Below are 9,053 nucleotides of genomic sequence, written 5' to 3'. Positions count from 1 at the left end.
AGTACAGTGCTCTGCACATAGTAAGCGCTCAATAAATACTATTGAATGAATGAATGAATGAATGAAAAGACAATTCAGCTACTTACCCTGGACCTCTCTCCCCTAAATAACTAGAATAATAATAATTGTGGTATTGTTAAGTGCTTACTATGTGCCAGGCACTGTACTAAGCACTGAGGGGGATGCAAGCAAATCGGGTTCCACACTGGGCTCTCCCAAAACGCCCCACCTCCACCTGCAATCGTTTTGATAGTGTATCCATAGAGTTTTCTGGGCAAAAATTCGGCATCGATTTACCATCACCTCCTTCCGTGCAGTAAAGCTGAGTCTCCACCCTCGACTCTCTCTCGTGCCGCTGCTGCCCAGCACAGGTGAGTTTTGACTCGTAGCAGATGGCCTTCCGCTCGCTAGCCACTGCCCAAGCCAGGAATGGAATGGGTAGACCTCTGCTTGACTCTCCCTCCTGTAGTCGAGACTGGTAGAGGACTGGAAACTCTCCAAGTGTGACACTGAGAGGTGTACCCTTCTCTTCTCTACTTTCTCCAAATCCTTATTAAAATGTGGTGAGCAAATTAGCCCAATTTAGGGTTCACTCAGCACAGAGTTTAACAGAAGGATTATTTCCTAACTCTTGGAAAGTCTTACCTAAATGCACCCCAATAGCATGCTGGCTTTTCATATGGTGGTACCACATTACTGATGTCTATTAAGTTTTTTGGGCCACTATGACCCCTTCCCTCCATGATTCTTTTCTGCTTATGTCTTGATAGTCTTTCCACAGCGAGTAGCTGTGTTGCTTTTTTCCCCCTTTATTAGTAGATATAACAGAATGGCATCTGAATTTTAACGAGGATTCCAGAGACTCTACCAAGCTACTCTAGCAGAAAAGTTCCAGAACTCCTAAAACAAAGCTCACTTTCTACTTAGTTATGGCATGCTCAACCAGTGACTCACTCATTGAGCACTTGCTATGAGCTGTGAATAGATTCATCATCTATTAGCCTGAAGGAAGTTTGATACTTGCAACAAGACAGTTGTTAAATCATTGCTTCATTAGAACAAACCCTTAGTGGCTGAACGTAACCTACAGTCACTTAGTGGAAGACACTGATCCAGCAAATCCAACTGCTAATGTGTTTAATTACCATAAATGGAAACTGAGAGCAAACTCAACTCTAGTCAAGGGAAGTAACGATATGTGGCCTAGTGGAGAGAGCATGGGCTTGGAGTCAGAGGACCCATGTTCTAATTCCGGCTCCACCGCATGCCTGCCATATGATCTTGGACAAGTCACTGAACCTCTCCATGACTCGGTTTCCTCAACGGTAAAAAGGGGATTCGAAAACTGTTCTCCTTCCCCTCTTAGCCCTCTGGAGGGACAACTATTGTTTCCAATCTGCTTGTCTTGTACCCCAGTGCTTCACACGGTGCTTGGCACATAGAGAGTGCTTAACAAAGTGCTTACCACAGTTATTATTATTAATACCAACAGGTATCAGTGCTCTCTTCTAGGCATGGCAGTAGGAAGAGTGGAGTGAGGCAGTGTCCTACTTTTCCTTCTAAACATGAAGAAGGAAGGAGGAGGAGCTTCAGGGGAGATGAAGTGGGATAATAATAATAGTGGCATTTATTAAGTGCTTACTATGTGCCGGACGCTTGTTCTAAGCTCTGGGGTGGATACAAGTAAATCGGGCTGGACACAGTCCCTGTCCCACATGGGGCTCACAATCTCAATCCCCATTTTACAGATGAGGTAACTGAGATACAGAGAAGTGAAGTGACTTGCCCAAGGTCACACAGCAGATGAGCGGCAGACCCGGGATTAGAACCTAGGTCCTTCTGAGTCCTGGGCCCGTGCTCTATCTGCTAAACCACTGCTACTTCTTGGGAGTGGTTGAAAGGATTCAGCAAAGAGCCCTTGGCTGTAAACTCACTGTGGGCAAAGAACTCTGTTGTATTGTACTCTTCCAAGCACTTAGTACAGTGCTCTGCAAATAGTAAGAGCTTAATAAATAACAATGATGGTGATGATGATGATGATGATGATGATTACTTGAGAGCCTGTTGGAGACCTGGGATATGCAAGCCTGCATAAAACAACTACTTTCCCGGGACAGCTGTTATTGAGAAGCAGTGTGGCCTAGTAGAAAGAATGAGGGCTTGGGAGTCAGAGGACCTGGGTTCTATTCCCAGTTGCACCACTTGTCTGCTGTATGACCTTGGGCAAGTCACTTAACTTCTCAAATCAGTGCCTCAGTTTTCCCATCTGTAAAATGGGGATATAGATTGGGAGCCCCATGTGAGTCATGGACCGTGTCCAACCTGATTAACTTGTATGTACCCCAGCGCTTAGTACACAGTAGACTAAGTTGTAGTGCTTAGTAAACACTTAAGAGATACCGTTAAAAAAAGTAATTTAACCTACCTGTGCCTCAGTATTCCCATCTGTAAAATGGGGATTAAGACTGTGAGCCCTACGTGAGACAGGGATTGTGACCAACTCGATTATCTTGCGTCTACCCCAGCGTAGAGTGCTTGGTTCGTAGCACTTAACAAATACCATAAAAGAACAACAACAGCTGTAAATTTTGGGGGATGGTGTTAGCAACTGTGAGGTGAGAGTCATCTCAAGGTGGGGTCCAGTTCCCAAAAGTCAAGGACAGAGATGTGAGGGGTGGGGAAATAGGGAGGCGGAGATCAACTAGGAAAGCATCCTAGACTTGAATCAGATTTGGTTTAGCTATTCTCTTCCCTACTTTAAACTCTTCCTTTCTTTCCGGGGTTCTTCCCAGCCAGGATAGTCCCATGTCCACCAATTCTGTTATATTGAACTCTCCGAAGCACTTAGCACAGTGCTCTGTATAGAATAAGCACACAATAAATGATTGATTAAAAGCTCACCACTGAAAGGAATTCTTCTCGAAGAACCTAGCCTGGAAGGAGCAATAAAAGCAGTCCATCCCTACAAACTTTCTGTTTCTTGCTCCTTTATATTCTAGGATATATGGACAATCAAATCATTGTGACCAAAAATATCTTGAAGAAAGTTATCCAAAATGGTAAATATTCCCCCCCCCTCATAGAGAAGCAGCATGGCTCAGTGGAAAGAGCATGGGCTTGGGAGCCAGACGTCATGGGTTTGAATCCCGGCTCCGCCACCTGTCAGCTGTGTGACTGTGGGCAAGTCACTTCACTTCTCTGGGCCTCAGTTCCCTCATCTGTAAAATGGGGATTAAGACTGTGAGCCTCACGTGGGACAACCTGATTACCCTGTATCTCCCCCAGCGCTTAGAACAGTGCTCTGCACATAGTAAGCGCTTAACAAATACCAACATTATTATTATTGCTTCTAAGAGCCATTCAGATAAACCTTTTAGTGAGTTTTACTAAGTTCTTACTTCCCAATTTGAAATTGTAACCCAAAACCTTCTATGAAGGTTTTCATTCAATCTTATTTATCGAGTGCTTACTGTGTGCAGAGCACTGTACTAAGCGCTTGGGAGAGTACAATAACAAACAGACACATTCCTTGCCACAACGAGCTTAGTGTCTAGAGGATGAGCTTGTGTTCATGAAAGCTATCTTTTACCTGTTTAGGGCAAAGGTATGGAAGTTTCTGGCATACCTTTTCTGAGCACCTTTTATCCACACTGAAGAAAATAAGATAGGAAAGATAATTTTCCCTCGGAAAGACTATTGATTGAGTTATTCATTGTTCTGTTCCTTCATAATTATCGATCTCAGAAAAGTTATTTTGGTTCCCAGGAAAACACTTCGGAATAGCCAAAACTCTAGAAATCCAGAGGATGGGTTAGGTTCTTGGTTATGGAGAACTTTCAAAGACCCCAGGAAAAAATGGGGCAATGTCTCATTCATATAGTGATTTGAGACTCTCAAAGAGGAAAGTAGTTTTAGGGGAGCACAATGTCATGGCTGCCTCTACACTCCCCTTACAGAATTTTAATATAATTCTTGCCAAATCCTATGATTGAAATGAGCTTGCATATAAAGGGGTTTTTATAATATTTTTCTCATTTAGGATGCACAGATACTCTATATGTAAATGAATGCTTTTAAGACTTTCTTGGGGCACACATTTTCTTACCATTATGCCATGAAATGTAATGGTTGGCTGGGCTGACCGATTTAGAGGCACAAATTTAAAATAATTGACTGGTGGCACACCCATAGTTTAAGAAATATATCATGTAAGCAACCAGATGAGAAGCTCAGTTCCCAGACTATATATTTAAAATGTTGAATCGAAGTCAAAGGCCCCATGAGAGATAGGGACGGGGACTGAGTCTGAGCTGATTTCCTTGCATCTAACCCAGCGTTTAGTATAGAGCTTGGCACAAAAGTATGCACTTAGCAAATGCCACTATTATTATTGTTACTATTATTGCCTTTACCCTTTCAGGAACAGGGAGTATTACATAGATGTGTTCTTATTTAAATATGAGGAATGCCTTTCCAGGAATGCCAAGGAGAAATAGGGAATAAACATAACTATAAGAAAAAGGATGAAAAGTGCTATTTAACTACAGGGTCTCTGTCGAAAAAGAAAAAAAAAAAATTACAGGCACAGATTCTCACTTGCCTGCCGGGAAGTCGAGCCTTCTTCCCTGACTCTCCGGCTATGCTGAATTCAGATTACCCCGCCATAGCCTAGTTTCCTGCAAATGAACTTCCCCAGCTCCTCCTCCGTTTAACAGACAGGACACTAGAGATGCGAATTGCGTGGCAGCAATAAAGTGAAGGGGAGGAAAAAGACTAGAGTTATCACCTTCAACTTCCAGATCCATATCTTTGGGGGTTAGACTCAATTATGGTAAATCCACTACAGGAACAGATAGTGGTTTTACAGCAACTTTCCAGGACGGTGCTTTACTTGACAGTTTCGGTGGATGTATTTCTGGGGTATTTTCTAAATGAAAAGTTGACACATTTCTTTCTTAAAAAGAATACGATTTGAAGTTTATATTATTTGCTGGTTCCTAAACCCACATTTTCACATGTATTGGGGGACTTTTTCCGGGAATCAAACTATAATCTTACTAACTCCAGGAATCAACATATTAATGTTTTCTAAAGACAAATCGCAGGATGTTGCTTACGACCAATTAGCTAAACTGTAGCATGCCGACAACATTTTGTGCTGCAGAAGTCGTGTTTATGACTTGGTTTTGTGACCTTGTGGACATGGAAAAGATATTTTCTCCCAACAAATGAATCAGTGCAGAAATAAACAGTCTGATGTCTGTGTGGCTTAAGAAAAGCACCGTTCTATAGTTAGCAATTGTCACATGCATCAGGATTCAGCCGGCGTGGTCACTCAATAAAACGTTAAATCACAACATATCTAGAGTTGGCGGTGACTATAACTAGGACTTGGTGACTCCTGCATTTTTCCTGCTAAATATCTCTTTAAGTTAGAGGGGGAGGATATAATTAAGACCTTTATAGTGTCGTCAACCCCCCTCCCCCCAAGAAAACAAGCAATCAACTTCTGGAAACCAGAGCTTCTCCGTAGCTCTACATGCAAGGACTTTCAAATTAAAAAGATCACAGTGTGAATACCGACAACCTAGTCCTTGCAAGTTTCCCGAAGGAAGTGTCTATTGTGATGAAGAAATAGCCACAGGTAAATTCTCCAGACTGTGATTGCTGTTGCTTGCTTTGCCATTCTGTGGGGTGCAGTGCTATTGCCAGAAGATAATTTATATTTTTCCTAATCAGCTAAAGGAATGAGAAAAGGAATTAGCACAAATGAGAATCTATCAAAAAATGAAAATACAGTTGTTTAATTGAGGAAAATAGCGGCATGATTTGCATCTGAATCTGCAATTACAAAACTGAGAAATCACAATATACCAATTGATAGTTTACAACTCCCCCCCCCCAAAAAAACTGCACAAAGTTACAGTATCATCCAGCGATCTCACTTCCTGAGGATGTGGTTTCTTAAAAGGTTGTCATAAAAACTGGTATGAAAAAGGGTCTTCTTCTGGTTTTGTTTTAACTTTGGAGAACTTGGGAGACCACCGTGAACTGAAATAAGAGAAGGGGCTACAAAAAGTCCCGTTTTGGATGAAAAAAAGTGGCAGAGTCGGGTCCTGGGCCCTTCCCCCTGGGCCATGATGCCACTCTATACTTTTGTGTGTTTTAACATAGCACAAGACCCACCCTGACTTCCAGGCAGAAGACCTGGATTCTAGTCCTGGCCCCCTCACTCGCCTATGTGACCTTGAGCTAGTCACAACTTCTTTGGTCTCAGTTTCCTCATCTGTAAAATGTTCCCCCTCCTACTTAGACTGTGAGCCCGATGAGGGAGAGGGATTATGTCTGATCTGATTATTTTGTGTCCACCCCAGTGCTTAGGACATAGTAGGTGCTTAATAAATTGCATTATTATCATTATGAATAATACCAACCTAGTTGTTCACAGTCCATAGACTGTGAGCTCATGTGGGCAGGCAATGTCACTGTTTATTGTTGTATTGTACTTTCCCAAGCGCTTAGTACATTGCTTTGCCCACAGTAAGTGCTTAATAAATACCATTGAATGGATACTGCATTTTGGAGGAAAAGACCATTGGCATTTGTACATACAGATGTAAGAAGGACAACAGCCACCCCCATCCCTCATCTCCTACATTTGCACTTCTCCAGTCTCAACTTCACTGGCCAAGCTTTCCTTTGTTTCAAAAGATACGGATGCCTTTTTCTCTGAAACACATTGGGTCCTTTTCTCTCAGCAGCCAGCTGCAGTTTCCTTGAAAGTTCTGCTCCTTCCCCCGTTCTTCCCCCATCCCAGCTCAAGGCCCAAAATACTCTCCTCACACCATGCTTTCTGAGTTGGGCCAGCTGAGGCCAGGCCGGGGACCATGTCCCTTGTGTTTTGGCTGTCTGAGGGAGAAAGTCTCCAGGGAGGAAGGGGATCCATTTTTATCTTCTCCCGATAAGTGTCAGAACCATTCGCCGTATCACCCATTGCGAAAGGTACTTGACGTACGAAAAACAACTCACCGGACTCGGACACTTGTACCTGCTCTGGGCACTTTCCCAAATCTAGATTAACAAAACGTTATGTCTGGGCAGATTAAGCATTTAGGCGTAAACCCGGCCAAAGGGGAAAACAAGGGAGGGGAGTGAAGGGAATGTTTTCTGACCTCTGTGTGAGAGGGCACATTTCAGATGACCTGTTGGATACCAAGGGAAAAATTGATTCCAATAACTGTGAAGAATTTAGAGCTAGAACATCCCCAGAGGTGGGCACAGAGGGGACAAAATCTCTATCTCCACCCATATCTTTTCTCTTCCCCCTCCCAGAAAAGTTGGTACCCCAGAACCCTCACTAGCCCGCCATACTCTCTGTCTCTGGCTACCGGAATCCTAACACTAGGACAAAGAACTCCAGAATCCCTGACCACACAGGTTTGACTATAAGCATTGTGGCCTTTGTCAAGCACTTACTGTGGGCCAAGCACTGTACTAAACGCTGGGGGTAGATACACAATTGTCGGGTTGGATACAGTCCCTGTCCCTCATGGGGCTCACATTCGAAAGGACTATGCCCTGCTACACGCTATGTCATGCTCCTTTTGAGGATGCAAGACTTTGGATTGCATGGGTCTAATGCTACAGTTGCTGAGTGGGTATGTGTGTTAGTGGGGGGGGGGGGGGAGGAGGGTATGCATGTGTGAGAGAGACAGAGTTCCAAGGGGCCCAAGGACTACATGTTATCACCCGAAGTCCCAGAAAATTGGGAGGTTTAAGTGCCTTAGAAGAAGCAAAAACAAAGTTCATATGTTCAATTTTCTCCCCTGCTTAGGGGGAGGACAGTCAGTGTTTAGCACTCATCAGCACTCCTGAGCATCTGTGGGTGGGGAGGTGATACGGTGTCACCCGCCGTGAGCCCAAAATAAGGAGAGCTCCTGGGCACCTTGTTAGGGGCAAGTTAGAGGCAGCTCAGAGTACTTTCTGGGGAGCCGGAGGGGAGGGGGGAAGGGGTGTCGCCGCTGCTGCTGCCATCGGCGTGGTCCCTGCCAAGAGGCTCACTGAGGAGAGACGGAGTGGGTGGATGGGTCGATCATTCTCTGCTTGAAGCCGACATCTGTAAACTTCAAAGGGCGACTGAAAGGGGCAGAGGAGCCAAATCCCAGGAGGACGAAAGGGGTGACATCCCCCCACCTCCCCTGGAAATAAGGCTCGTGTCCCTATTCGATTTGCAGAACAACATCCTCTCAATTCCCACAGTCATGGCCTTTCCTGACTAATCTCTCATCTCCCAGCCCTATATTCCTTCCACCTTCCACTTCAGCACTTTCTTGTTATCTAAGCACTTGGGTATTCATCCCACTCCCTGTTGAACTTTGCTCTTATCTTTAGACTCTATCACTTCCTTCTACTTGGCACTTGTCTCTCCTGCTAGACTGTGAATTCCTCGAGGGCAGGGATTGTGTATACTTATTCTCGTATTCTCTAAAATGCTTAGTACAGTGCTCCGCACAGAGTAAGAATTCAATCAATCGGATCGAGTGATTTAACGCCCCTGATCTGGGCTCTATAACTACCTCCCACATGGAATATTTCTCCAGCCTTTCCCAATTCCAGTCCACAGGACACGGTAGTCACGGTGATATGCATTTTTTTCTTAGGGGAAAAGGCACAAGGATTTTAACTCTATCGATGCTGCCCCTCTCCCCGTCAGAAGGAGCCTTGTCTCTCCTTCTCGTCCACCTCTCGCCCCGGGATGGCAGAGTGTGGCCGAGGCCGGCGCCGGCCACATTTCTCATCGTCCGTGGGCTTCAGGAAGGAGCATGAGACGTCCTGACCGCAGCCCACCTCAGTCCAACCCAGTCCTCCGCCCAGCAGGCCTGCGGGGGAAGGGGCACCGAGGACCAGGCAAGATTGCAGGCAAGGGGCAATGGGGCTGAAGCCACTGCTGCTCACTATGTTGTCCTCTCCCAAGTACTTAATACAGCGCTCTGCACACAGTAAGCGCTCCATTAATACTATTGATGGATGGCGATGCCATTTCTGTGAATCTT

General features: G+C 44.7%; 1 non-coding gene across 1 annotated transcript; it reads right to left on the bottom strand.

Moving 5' to 3' along the window:
• Nucleotides 1-381: 381 nt before the first annotated feature.
• On the bottom strand, nucleotides 382-519 carry LOC114807728. Its single transcript, XR_003755803.1, has one exon. It is a non-coding gene; the product is annotated as a small nucleolar RNA SNORA7 (small nucleolar RNA).
• Nucleotides 520-9,053: the final 8,534 nt, after the last annotated feature.

Source organism: Ornithorhynchus anatinus, chromosome X3 (assembly GCF_004115215.2).
Source record: "Ornithorhynchus anatinus isolate Pmale09 chromosome X3, mOrnAna1.pri.v4, whole genome shotgun sequence".
NCBI classification, from domain to species: Eukaryota; Metazoa; Chordata; class Mammalia; order Monotremata; family Ornithorhynchidae; genus Ornithorhynchus; species Ornithorhynchus anatinus.
This window is presented reverse-complemented; position numbering and strand designations above follow the sequence as displayed.